Source organism: Nicotiana tomentosiformis, chromosome 8 (genome assembly GCF_000390325.3).
Source record: "Nicotiana tomentosiformis chromosome 8, ASM39032v3, whole genome shotgun sequence".
Lineage (NCBI taxonomy): Eukaryota > Viridiplantae > Streptophyta > Magnoliopsida > Solanales > Solanaceae > Nicotiana > Nicotiana tomentosiformis.
Window position 1 is genome coordinate 74,191,473 of NC_090819.1, and position 14,843 is coordinate 74,206,315.

Genomic DNA, 14,843 nt, shown 5'->3' on the forward strand with positions numbered 1-14,843 from the left:
CGCATTGGAAGTAAATTGAACAACTTGAAATTCTTAAGTTTGAATCAATTTGGTTTAGGGTATGATTCTTAGATTTGATGTTATTTTACGCGTTCCGAGAGTTTGAGCGAGTCCGTTTTATGATTTGAAAGTTGTTGGTATGTTCGGGCGGGGCCCCAGGGGTCCCGAGTGTTAACCGGACGAGACTTGGACCAATTTTGAAAAATTAAGCAAGGATTGAAGCTCCTAGCTACTGTCATAATCGCACATGCGCTTGGACAGCCGCAGGCGCGAGGCCACCAATCGCAAGTGTGAAGGAGAGGAGCATGCCCAGCCATCGCAGGTGCGAAGTATTTTGGCGCACCTGCGAACGTGCAGGTGCGAAGGCTTGATGCACAGGTGCAATGGAATGCGCGCACCTGCGCTTGCACAGAAGCGAGCACTTCTTCCACAGGTGCGGAACCATGAAAAGAGGGAAAATGCGCACCTGCAAGGAATTTTCGCAGGTGCGAAAGCCGCATGTGCGGTACTCCTTCTGCAGGTGCGAAAAACATGTCTGGGCAGAACCTTAAAACGGACGAAAACTCAGTCCATTTCTTTCTATTTTGGATCCATTGTTGGGTGATTTCAGAGCTTTTGAGAGGGGGGTTTCAACTAGCAATCGGAAGGTAAGTTAATTCTACACACCTTGAGTTAAATACATAGATTATATGTAGATTATAACTAGTAAATCTTAGAAATCAAGGGTTTAGGTGAAAAAACTAGATTTTTATAAAAGTGTGATTTTAACCACGAAAATAGTTATGGAATTGGGTAGAAATTATATATATGAGTTCTTGAGGTTATGGGCAACGTTTTCATCTAAAAATTTCAGAAATCCGGGCACGTGAGCCCGGGGTGAATTTTAAGAATTTTACCATTTTGGATAAGGTAATTTATTTAATAGATAAATTTCGAATCATTTAGCATATATTAATTATTTTGTATAATATTTGAATAGTTTCGGAGTTTTCGGCGTCGAATCGAGAATTCAACGCGACGTGGTAATCGGAAAGTGGACTTTGAGATGAGGTAAGTCTCTTGTATAATCTTGTGAGAGGGGAATTACCCCATAGGGATTAAATAAAATAATTGTTGCTAATTGCGGGGGCTACGTACGTACGAGATGATGAGTGTCCGTGCGTAGCTACTATTAATGCTAAAGTCCGGGTAGTTTAGGACTCAAAACATGAATTACTTGTGTAAATTATATTCTTTATTAATTAAATTATTTGATGTGTATATTGTGAATTGTTATGAAAGGTAGTAAAAGATCAAATCTTCTTATGCTTAATTTTTGTTTAGATTAAATAAAATTTTAAAACAAATTTTTCATCATCTCAAATTTATCTTATAATAAACATACTCTCATTCCCGGAGGTACATAGGAAAAATGTCCTCCTTTCTTGTGGAGCGGGCCGAACGCCTCGACAGGATAGATGCATCTATGGATAGTGTCGCACGTCCCTCGGCAGTGTATACGACACTCTGGATCGGACCGTACGTCCTCGGCAGAAATCGTGCTTAATAATAATAATTACACGATACCTTAATAGTTTATTTCAGCTTGCGAAGCTAATTGATAAATTGGAGAATCCTTGTAATTTAATGAATTATTATTCCTGCTTGTTAAGGAATTAATTGTTACTCCTGTAAATGAGATTAATTGATAAATTGGAAATTATTTGAATTGAAGGAATTTAATTAATATATTGAGAATTGTTGCATTTGAAGGAATTTGATTATTTCTGCTGGTTAAATGAATTATTGTAAATTATGTGAATCATATTGATTTAGAAATTCTAGTTGTATTTCAATTATTATTATTGACCCATAGTGAGTGTCAAAGTCGTCCAACTCGTCTCTACCACTTCAAGATTAGGCTTGATACTTACTAGGTACACATTGTTTACATACTCATACTACACTTGCTGCACTTTTTGTGCAGGACCTGAGGCAAGTACTAGTGGGGGGGCCTATCGTCTTACACCCACGTTATCCAGGGGCATAGTGGTGAGCTGCCTTTCTGAGTCATTCTGTAGCCACTAGTGTCTCTCCTTGTATTTTTATTGCTATTTTTTTTTATTTCAGACAGTATTAGAGGTTTTGTATAATCTACTAGATGCTCATACACTTGTGACATCAGGTCTTGGCATACACATTGGTAGGATTTGGTGTTTATATTTTTCTTGGATTTAAATTTTATCGATATATGTTTAATTTATTAGTTGGCTTACCTAGCTATAGTGTCGGGCGCCATCACGACCTATAGGTGAAATTTGGTCGTGACAACATGGTATCAGAGCCCTAGGTTCACGTAGGTCTCAAAAGTTATGAGCAGGCTTAATAGAGTCTTGCGGATTGGTACAGAGACGTCTGTACTTATCTTCAAGAGGCTATAGGGTGTTAGGAAACTACCTTTCTTCATATTCCATCGTGAAATTAATGTAGTACTAAATATCCTTCTTTTGTTCTCTCACAGATGGTGAGAACGAACTCTAATAAGGTTCCAGACCAGGGAAGAGCTACTCCCCAGTTGCTAGAGGCCGAGGGAGGGCTCCAGCTCATGGTAGAGGGCTAGGATGTCCCATGACTATTCCAGTTATGACGCCAGTGGGTCCAGCAGAGAACCCCATTGTTGAGGAACGGGATGAGGTTCCTGTGGTAGAGCCAACTCCGATGGATATCACATTTGCACCGGGATTTCAGGATGTCATGGGTCGTATATTGCGGTTCATGGACACTATGATTTAGGCCGGTTTATTTCCGGCAGACCCAGCCACATCTCAGGCGAGCGGGGGAGAATAGACTCCGACCGCACAGGCTCATGGACAGGCAGCTGCTGTATATCAGACCCAGAGTGCACTACCAGTGGGTAGAGCCCAGCCAATGGCAGCAGCTACACCTGAGCCCAGGCCAGCTGTAGCCGCTGATCTTCAGAAACTATTGGACAGATGAACTAGAATACATCCTCCTATTTTTGGGGGTGAGAGACATGAGGATCCACAGGACTTCATTGATCGTTGCAAGGGCAGACTGCACAACATGAGGATTTTAGAATCTCATGGGGTTGACTTCGCTACTTTTCAGCTAGAGGGCAGGGCCCGTAGATACTGTTCTTGGCAGACCAGTAGATTCTGCTCCCATGACTTGGGACAGGTTCACCTGTATCTTCCTGGACATGTATATTCCACCATCCTAGAGGGAAGAATTGCAGTTTTAGTTTGAGCAGCTCCAGTAGGGTCAGATGTTAGTGACCGATTATGTGGCGAGGTTCTCTGAATTATCTCTCCATGCACTTATGATACTCCCTACTGAGGCAGAGAGAGTCCGGAGGTTTGTAGCTGGTTTACATACTGGCAATCAGTCCACTATGGCTCGAGAGGTTGAGATGGGTACTTCTTATGAGCTAGTTGTGGAGATATCCCGGAGGATTGAGGGTGTGCGTCAGCGGAGCCGAGAGCAAAATATGAGAGATAAGCGGTTCAGGTATTCTGGAGAGTTCAGAGGTGCTCCGTCTCGGGGCATATGTTAGTTTGTGAGAGGGAAGTCGAGCAGGCCCCATATCCAGCACCACCGCCTCCTCGAGGTGCTTCAGTGCGACCTTATCTCATTGCTATACTAGAGAGTTCTTATCGCCCACCAGCTATTCAGGGTCCTTCCAGTGGGTATTTAGGTCCCCAGGGCCAAACACTTAGTCAGCAGCCCATCGCACCGAAGAGTTGTTACGAGTGCGGGGACCCTTGTCACATGTGAAGATTCTGCCCTACACTGCGAGGTAGACTAGTGCAGCAGGGTCAGCGGCCTATGATTACCGCACCAGTTGCTCCACTAGTAGTCCGACCACCAAGAGGTGGAGGAGAGGTGGGTAGGGGCCATCCTAGAGGTGGAGGTCAGCCAAGTGGAGGCCAGCCAGTTGGCGCTCCAGCTCGATTTTATGCTTTTTCGGCCACACCTGATGCAGAGGCCTCAAATGCCGTGATTACATGTATTATTTCTATTTCGGCAAAGATGCCTTAGTATTATTTGATTCAGGATCTATGTATTCATATATGTCATCTCTATTTGCTCCATTCCTGGGTGTTTTTCGTGAGTCCGTGAGTACTCATGTTTATGTGTCCACTCCTGTGGGCAATTCTGTTGTTGTGAAACAGATCTACCGATCCTATATTATTATATTTTGTGGTTATACAACTAGAAAAGATCTTCTATTGCTTAAGATGACCGATTTTGAAATTATTCTGGGTATGGACTGGTTATCTCCATATCATGCTATTCTAGATTGTCATGCCAAAACTGTTACCTTGGCTATACCATCTTTGCCTAGGTTGGAGTGGAAGGGTTCGTTGGTTGAGAAGGGTTGTTTAGCTTATCTAGCTTATGTTCGGGATACCACTGCAGAGACTACGACTATTGATTCAGTGCCTGTAGTTTGGGAGTTCTCCGATGTATTTCCTTCAGATCTTCCAGGTATGCCACCTGATCGTGATATTGATTTATGTATTGACTTGGCTCCAGATACTCAGCCTATATCTATTCCACCATATCGCATGGCTCTGAAAGAATTGAAAGAGTTGAAAGAACAGCTTGAGGAGTTACTAGCCAAAGGGTTCGTCAGACCGAGTGTATCGCCTTGGGGTGCACCGGTATTATTTTTGAAGAAGAAGGATGGGACACTGTGGATGTGCATTGATTATCGCCAATTGAACAAAGTTACTATTAAGAACAAGTACCCGTTGCCGTGTATTGATGACCTATTTGACCAGTTGCAGGGTGCTAGTGTGTTCTCTAAGATCGACTTGAGGTCGGGGTATCATCAGTTGAAGATTCGAGATTCGGATGTTTCGAAAATTGCTTTCCATACTAGATATGGTCATTATGAGTTTCTGGTAATGTCTTTTGGTTTAACTAATGCCCCGACAACGTTTATGGATTTGATGAACAGGGTATTCAGGCCATATATTGATTCATTTGTCATTATTTTCATAGATAACATTTTGATCTACTAGCGCAGTAAGGAGGAGTACGAGCAGCAAATGAGAGTAGTGCTTCAGACATTGCGGGAACAAAAGCTATATGCTAAGTTCTCCAAATGTGAGTTCTGGATAAAGTCTATAGCATTTTTGGGGCATATTGTATCGGGTGAGGGTGTTAAGGTTAATCCCAAAAAGATTGAGGCAGTTCAGAATTGGCATCGTCCCACTTTGGCGACTGAGATTAGGAGTTTTCTGGGTTTAGCAGGTTATTATCGTCGATTCGTGGAAGGTTTTTCATATATTGCAATGCCTTTGACCAAATTAACCTAGAAGGGTGCTCATTTCTAATGGTCCGATGATTGTGAGGTAAGCTTTCAGAAGCTCAAGACAGCATTGACTACAACACCAGAGTTAGTGTTGCCCTCCGGTTCGGGGATGTATACAGTGTATTGTGACGCTTCACGTGTTGGTTTGGGTTGTGTATTAATGCAAGAAAAGCGAGTTATTGCTTATGCTTCACGTCAGCTGAAGCCCCACGAGAAGAATTATCCAGTACATGATTTGGAGTTAGCTGCAATTGTTCATGCTCTTAAGATTTAGAGGCATTATCTTTATGGGATGTCTTGTGAAGTTTATACTGATTATCGCAGTTTGTAGCATTTGCTCAAGCAGAGGGACCTAAATTTGAGGCAGCGCAGATGGCTGGAATTACTGAAAGATTATAATATTACTATCCTATATCATCCGGGTAAAGCAAATGTGGTTACAGATGCCTTAAGTAGAAAGGCGGAGAGCATGGGTAGTTTGGCTTTCATTTTAGCAGAAAAGAGGCCATTAGCTTTGGATATCCAGTCCTTGGCCAACAGACTTGTGCGGCTAGATATTTCAGAGCTCAGCTGAGTTCTTGCATGTGTCGTAGCTCAGTCTTCACTATTTGAGTAGATCAACGCTCGTAGTATGATGATCCACACTTAATGATTCTTCGAGAAATGGTACTACAAGGTGGTGCCAAGGAAGTTACTATTGGTGCGGATGGTGTTCTGCGAATCTAGGATCGTCTGTGTGTTCCTAATGTGGATGAACTAAGGAAAAAGATCCTGGAGGAGGCACACAGTTCTCGGTATTCTATTCATCCAGGTGCTACGAAGATGTATCGTGACTTGAGGCACCATAATTTGTGGCGACGAATGAAAAAGGACATAGTTGAGTATGTAGCTAGGTGTCTAAATTATCTGCAGGTTAATTATGAGCACCAGAGGCCAGGTGGACTACTCCAGCAAATGACTATACCGGAGTGGAAATGGGAACGCATTACTATGGACTTTGTAGTCGGATTGCCACGGACCTTGAAGAAGTTTGATGCAGTTTGGGTCATTGTTGACAGGTTGACCAAGTCGGCACACTTTATTACTGTTGTGACTACGTATACTTCACAGAGGTTGGCCCAAATTTATATTCAGGAGATAGTTCGGTTGCACGGTGTGCCAATTTCTATCATATCAGATAGAGGCCCTCCGTTTACTTCACATTTCTAGAGAGCAGTACAGAGTGAATTAGGGACCCGTGTAGAGCTCAGCACAGTCTTTCATCCGCAGACCGACGGGCAGTCAGAGTGGACAGTTTAGATTTTGGAGGATATGCTCATGGCATGTGTGATTGACTTTGGAGGTCAGTGGGATCATTTCCTGCCTTTGGCTGAGTTTGCTTATAATAACAGTTACCAATCCATCATCGAGATGACTCTATTTGAGGCTTTATATGGCTGTCGATGTCGTTCACCTATAGGATGGTTTGAGCCCGGTGAGGCTAAGTTATATGGTACTGATTTGGTGAAGGATGCCTTGGAAAAAGTAAAGATGATTCAGGAGCGATTTCGTACAGCACGGTCTAGACAGAAGAGTTACGTGGATCAAAAAGTGCGTGATTTATCATTTATGGTAGGTGAAATAGTTATCTTGAAGGTTTCGCCGATGAAGGGAATTAAGAGATTCGGGAAGAAGAGTAAGTTGATCCCAAGGTTTATAGGCCCATTTGAGGTGTTGAGACGAGTTGGGGAGGTTGCTTATGAGCTTGCATTGCCTCCCAGTCTATCGGGAGTTCATCCGACTTTCCATGTATCTATGCTCCGGAAGTATCATGCTGACCTGTCACATGTGTTGGACTTCAGCATAGTTCAGCTAGATAAGAGTTTGGGTATTGATGAAGAGCCATTTGCCATTGTTGATAAATAGGTTCGCCAGTTGAGGTCCAAGGAATGTGCAGGTGTGAAGGAATGGGCGCACCTGCGCTTGCACAGAAGCTAGTACTTCTTTCGCAGGTGCGGAACTAGGAAAAGAGGGAAAATGTGCACCTGCGAGGAATTTCCGCAGGTGCGAAAGCCGCATGTGCGGTACTTCTTCCGCAGGTGCAAAAAACCTGTCTGGGCAGAACCTTAAAACGGACGAAAACTCAGTCCATTTCTTTCTATTTTTCATCCATTGTTGGGCAATTTTAGAGCTTTTGAGAGGGGGGTTTCAACTAGCAATCAGAAGATAAGTTAATTCTATGCACCTTGAGTTAAATACATAGATTATAGGTAGACTATAACTAGTAAATCTTAGAAATAAAGGGTTTAGGTGAAAAACCTAAATTTTTATAAAAGTGAGATTTTAACAACGAAAATAGTTATGGAATTGGGTAAAAATTATATATTTGAGTTCTTGAGGTTATGGGCAACGTTTGTATCTGAAAATGTCCGAAATCCGGGCACGTGGGCCCGGGGTGAATTTTAAGAATTTTACCATTTTGGATAAGGTAATTTATTTAATAGATAAATTTCGAATCATTTAGCATATATTAATTATTTTGTATAATATTTGGATAGTTTTAAATTTTTCGGCGTCGAATCGAGAATTCAACGCGAAGTGGTAATCGGAAAGTGGACTTTGAGACGAGGTAAGTCTCTTGTCTAATCATGTGAGGGGAAAATTACCCCATAGGGATTAAATTAAATAATTATTGCTAATTGCGGGGGCTACGTACGCACGAGGTGACGAGAGTCCGTGCGTAGCTACTATTAATGCTAAAGTCCGGGTAGTTTAGGACTCAAAGCATGAATTACTTGTGTAAATTGTATTCTTTATTAATTAAATTATTTGATGTGTATATTGTGAATTGTTATGAAAGGTAGTAAAAGATGAAATCTTCATATGCTTAATTTTTGTTTAGATTAAATAAATTGTTAAAAATAATTGTTCATCCTCTCGAATTTATCTTATAATAAACATACTCTCATTCCCGGAGGTACATAAGAAAACTTTCCTCCTTTCTTGTGGAGCGGGCCGAACGCCTCAGCAGGATAGATGCATCTATGGATCGTGCCGCACGTCCCTCGGCAGTGCACACGACACTCTGGATCGGGTCGTACGTCCTCGGTAGAAATCGTGCTTAATAATAATAACTACACGATACCTTAATAGTTTATTTCAGCTTGCGAAGCTAATTGATAAATTGGACAATCCTCGGAATTTAATGAATTATTATTTCTGATTGTTAAGGAATTAATTGTTATTCCTGTAAATGAGATTAATTGATAAATTAGAAATTATTTGAATTGAAGGAATTTAATTAATATATTGAGAATTGTTTCATTTGAAGGAATTTGATTATTTCTGCTGGTTAAATAAATTATTGGAAAATTATGTGAATTATATTGATTTAGATATTCTAGTTGTATTTCAATTATTATTATTGACCCATAGTGGGTGTCAAAGTCGGCCATCTCATCTCTACCACTTCGAGATTAGGCTTGATACTTATTGGGTACATATTATTTACATACTCATACTACACTTGATGCACTTTTTGTGCAGGACCTGAGGCAAGTACTAGTGGGGGACATATCGTCTTACACCTACGTTATCCAGGGGCATAGTGGTGAGCTGCCTTTCTGAGCCGTTCTGCAGCTACTAGTGTCTCTCCTTGTATTTTTCATTCTGTTTATTTTTATTTCAGACAGTATTAGAGGTTTTGTATAATCTACTAGATGCTCATACACTTTTGACACGAGGTCTTGGCACACACATTGGTAGAATTTGGTGTTTATATTTTTCTTGGATTTAAATTTTATCGATATATTTTTAATTTATTAGTTGTCTTGCCTAGCTATAGTGTTGGGCGCCATCACGACCTATAGGTGAAATTGAGTCGTGACAACATGGTATGAGAGTCCTAGGTTCACGTAGGTCTCACAAGTTATGAGCAGGCCTAATAGAGTCTTGCAGATCGGTACAGAGACGTCTGTACTTATCTTCGAGAGGCTATGTTGAATCCACCCACACCAGTTCTACTCTATCATCCTTGCGTATATGTTGGATCTCCCAAACTTCATCTCGTGTGTCTATTTATCCAATAATAGTATTTCTCTGCAATATAATTTTGGAGAAAAAATATATAAGCAAATATATAAATATGTAAATAACAAAGAAGAATATGTGATAGTAGGGGACTAAATATATTTTTACCGTAGATTCCTCTACTTCTGCAAAAGACCTTGTACCACAAGTATGCATAGTTATTTGCTTTTCTCTATTTCTTTTATTCCTCTCACTTACAACCTGTAAGTAAACAGATTAATAAACCACCTTTCAAAGATGTGAATGGTTCCCTTTGGTTAGCAGAATCTTCAGGTATTAAGTTAGTACCTTAAAATCCTGACTTCCAAAATATTGTATTAGGTATTTCCAGTCCTCAAGCTCAACATCTTCAGATCCATAAGACAGTCTTTCTTCATTAGTATTGTACTTAGAGTACAACCTGTTGAGTCGAGCTTTCCATGCTCTAAAAAGCCTTTGCATAGTGCTAATTACAAAGGCTTGAAACCTATGCTCTTGCAGCCCGTTGTGAACTTCAAATTTATCTTGACAATAAATGTAATATTATTTTCGATATCCTAACTACATAAATAAATAACAAAAAACCAAGAAATTTTGAAAACAAAGCAGCAGGTTCGTTCAAAGATGGAAGATGTCAAATTATATGTAGCTAGTACGACTGGCCAAATACTATGATTAGAACTCATGTTCCCATAAGGTCGGAACCCATCACCCGCTAAGCCTAGTCGAACATTTCTTAACTCAGCTGAAAAGGTAGGATGTTGTACATCAAAGGATTTTCATGCTATTGAGTCAGACGGATGTCACAAGACACCATCATCAATATTTTTCTCCTTGTGCCACCTCATCTTTTTAGCTGTCTCTCTTTCCATGTACAATCTTTGAAGCCTTGGTATGATTTGAAAATGCCGCAAGATTTTATGAGCTACTTTCTTGCCTTCGTGTTCTTCGGACTTCTATCTAGACTTACCGCACTTAGGACATGCTTGAATATCAGCATAATCATGCCAATATAAAATACAATCATTCCGACATGCATCTATTTTGGTGTACCCCAAGCCGAGGTCACAAAGAACTTTCTTTGTTTCATAGAAAGAATTTGTCACAAATGACCCCTCGGGAAGAACTTCTTTAAAGAATCTCAATAGTGCATCCATAGATTTGTTGCTCCAATGGTTAAGACACTTCAAGTGAAGTAGTTTAATGACAAAAGATAACTTCGAGACTTTTTTACAACCAGGATAAAGTTCTGTCTCAGCATCTATTAACAATTCGTAGAACTTTGTTGCATGTATATTTGGTTCTTCGTTGTCCTCTGAATTATTATTATTATCCTCCACATTCGTATATCCACAAGCATCGTGAATCATTTCACTAATATTGTCCTCTTTAATGTTATCATCTTCTGCTTCATCATCACTACCTACAACACAAGTTTTAACTCTAACTGACACTTCTCCATGCAAGTCCCAAACTTTATAAGAATCCCAAAAATCCTTCATCAATAAATCTCCTCTTACACCAACCCGTAGCTTGAACTCAATATTCATACACCCTTTACAAGGACACCGAATCATAGTGCTCACCCGTCACGACCTAAAATCCAACTAGTCATGATGGCACCTAACCCAACCCGCTAGGTAAGCCAACTTTCAACTATCCAATTTCAATAATAATTATTAAAGCAATTTAAGTGAATAATGATCTTAATCTAATACAATCCCCAAGAACTGGTAGTACAAATCATGAGCTTCTAAGAATAGAATTTACAAAGCTGATATGAAATAAATACATCTTCTATTTGAAAAGTACATAAACAGAGTTTTTATAATCTAAAGCTACCATGAACAAGAGGCAGCTACCATAAGAACGCAGCTACATCTCCAAATCCGGCGACCATCGAGCACAGCAACAACAATGGCCAACATCTGCACGCAATGTGCAGAAGTGTAGTATCAGTACAACCGACCCCATGTACTGAGTAAGTAACAAACCTAACCTTACGTTGAAAGTGGTGACGAGCTTCCACCAAGGTCGGGTCCAAAACCAATAGACCACAACAGTCCATAACAACATAAAGCAAATATACCAGAAGTAACTCAAAGATAAAATGCTCAGCCAAATCATGATTTCAAAAATAATAGTTCTTCCTTTCAAATCCATCAGTGAAAACTCAAATCTTTTGTCGGAGTTGCAAAAAATATGAATAATTTGGAAACAATAAATTCTCCCAAAAATCTTTTCAATAATAAATAAGATGTTTCATTTTCCTTCCGGATAACCCGTGTAAAAAAAAGCATCACTATGCTTATCTGTCAAAAATGTGTGAGAAATCATGAATGATGTGATGTTGTACAGCATGAAAAAAATACATCTCTATGCATGTATGTCATGTGTGCATGCCAATGCGATGCAGCTCAGTGATAATATCATAAACAGCCCCTCGGGTAGAACATCACCCATATATAGTCCCTCGGGCAAACCTCACAGTAACTCATGCCACTCTGGCATACCTCATAATCACTCTTGCCACTCGGGCAAACCTCCCAATCATTCTTCCCACTCGGGCATACCTCACAATCACTCATGCCTCACAGTCATTCAGAACTAGGCACTCACACTCAGTAGGTACCTGCGCTCACTAGGGGTGTGTACAGACTCCAGCGGGGCTCCTACGGCCCAAGCGCTATAATCTGCACGGACAACTCACATGCTGCATGGATAACTCACGTGCTATAATATCATATCAGAATCCGCACGGACAACTTACGTGCCATAATAAGCCAATAAGGCCTGCTACAGGCGGGCAGCTCCGATCCATATAATAGTAATAATATATATAAAGCCAACATGGCATGCTGCAGCGTGCAGCCCGATCCCAACATATCCTCACAATCAGGCCCTAGGCCTCCCTCAGTCATCAATCTCTCCAGTCTCTCTCTCATGGGCTCACAATGTCATGAGAATAGCCCAAAAATAATGATATGATGCATTAATAAATAACAATAGAGACTAAATATGATATGCAATGAAATGTATATGGCTGAGTATAAATATTCAATTTAAACAAATAATTCACAGCAATATGAACTCTGTGGATCCCAATAATACTGGCACATAGTCTCAACATGATTTTTAATGTGCCTCTCATCTCAATTTCTTTAACTCATAAAACGCATGGAAAATGCCAAGATCATTTAACTACAAAATTCCACAAAAATAATTATGTCACAATTTCTATAGTGCACGCCCGTCACCTAGCATGTGCTTCACCTCCCAACAATTCACGAAATACATATATTCAGGGTTCATACCCTCAACTCCAAGATTAGAAAAGTTACTTACCTCGAACAAGCCGAATCCAATATCGAGCAAGCTAAACAAATGCTGCACAAATCCCATTATGTGCGTATCAACTCCCGAATAGCTCGAATCTACCACAATTAATCTGATTCAATCCACACAATTTATAGAAATTAATTCCATATCAAAATGCTAATATTTTCCACAAAATCCGAAATTACTCCCCAAAAATTACCCATGGGGCCCACATCTCGAAATCTGACGAAACTCACAAAATATGACAACCCATCCAATTACAAGTTCAACCATACTAATTTTCACTCAAATCTGACTCCAAATCGGTATTCAAACTTGAAAAATTCGTTTTGTGACATTATAGAAATTTTCTTCTATTTCTCTTGAAGATTCAATAATCTTACACCAAAGATGAAGATGAATTCATGGAATATAATCACAAGGAAGTTAAGAACAATTACCCCAAGTTGTGTGAAAAATTTCCTCTCCAAAATCGCCCAACCAAGCTCCAAAATGTCCAAAATGAGAACAAATCTCGGAACCCTCGTTTTAAACACTGCCCAGGCATTTCCGCACCTGCAGTGCCCGGGCTCGCACTTGCGCATCCGCATTTGCGGAATAAATTGCGCGCCTGCGGACAATGCCAACCTTTCAAAATATCGTATCTGGGGCGCCCTTCTCACATCTGCGGGCTCGCAGATGCGCAAACCCTTCGCACCTGTGTTCGCCCCAGGCCAGCCCCAGTACGCATCTGCGCCAACACCTTCGCACCTGCGGTCTCGCAGATGCGGAAAATTCCTTGCACCTACGAGAACTTCCCATTCCCACTCTTGGCCGCTTCTGCGGCTTATTTCACGCACATGCGGCTTCGCACCTACGATAAAAAATTTTGCAAGTGCGATCACACCCGTAAGCAGCAGATCCAACATTTCCTTAAGTCCAAATTTAATCCGCTATCCGTCTGAAACTCACCCTGAGGCCCACGGGACCTCAACCAATTGTATCAACAAGTCCCATAACCTACTTGAGGTCTCAAATCACACCTAACAACATCGAAACGATTAATTACTCCTCAATTCAGAATCAACAAACTTTGAACTTTCAAATTCTACATCTTGTGCCAAAACATATCAAATCAATCCGGAAAGACTTCAAATTTTGCGCACAAGTCACATTTCACATTACGGACCTATTCCAATTTCCAGAATTGGATTCCGACCTAGATATCAAAAAGTCAACCCCCCCTCCCCCCACCAGGTCAAACTTCCCAAAAATATATCTTTCGGCATTTCAAGCCTAATTACACTACGTACCTCCAAATAATTTTTCGGACACGCTCCTAAGTCCAAAATCACCATATGGAGATATTGGAATCATCAAAACTCCATTACGGGATCGTTTACACATAAGTCAACATCCTGTCACTATTTTAACTTAAGCCTTAAACCTTGAAACTAAGTGTTCCAATTCATTCCAAAACCTCACCGGACCCGGACCATTTACCCTGGAAATTTACACAACAACTGTAAAGGAAAATTTGAGCAGTAAAGGGGGAAGGAGGGTTGTAATACTCAAAATGACCGGTCGGGTCGTTACATTTTCCCCTACTTAAACATACGTTCGTCCTCGAACGTGCCAAGAGTTGTTTCTAAGCCATCAAATAACTGTTCCATCTTACCACACATGTACCTGGGGGTGAACCCACATCACCCTATTCCATATGAGCTTGACGACATAATACAACTAAAATCATTGATTTAACTTTATCCCATAAGCCTTGGAATTTAATTTCCAACCTTTAGAATTTCTTTCAAGACACGAATCTTACATTTACACCCTGTATGAGTTTGAACAAGCTGTATCAAGCCATAACCATAACCATAACCATAACCACGGACATAATCACCTAACATATTACACAACTCGCATGCTCATAGCACTATTCCTGACCATAGTGACTACTCCAAAACCAACCAAATACTAGTGTTAAACCCATATCGAACCAAACCTCATCCCAAAACCTTCGTACATTGTTTATAGTAAAAGAAACACGCGAAATTTCATGACCACTTACCAAATCAACAAGTCACGGAGCTCTCTTGCCCCAACCAGAACCATAATCGCTTTTTGAACCGACTTTCAATATTATACTCCCGAA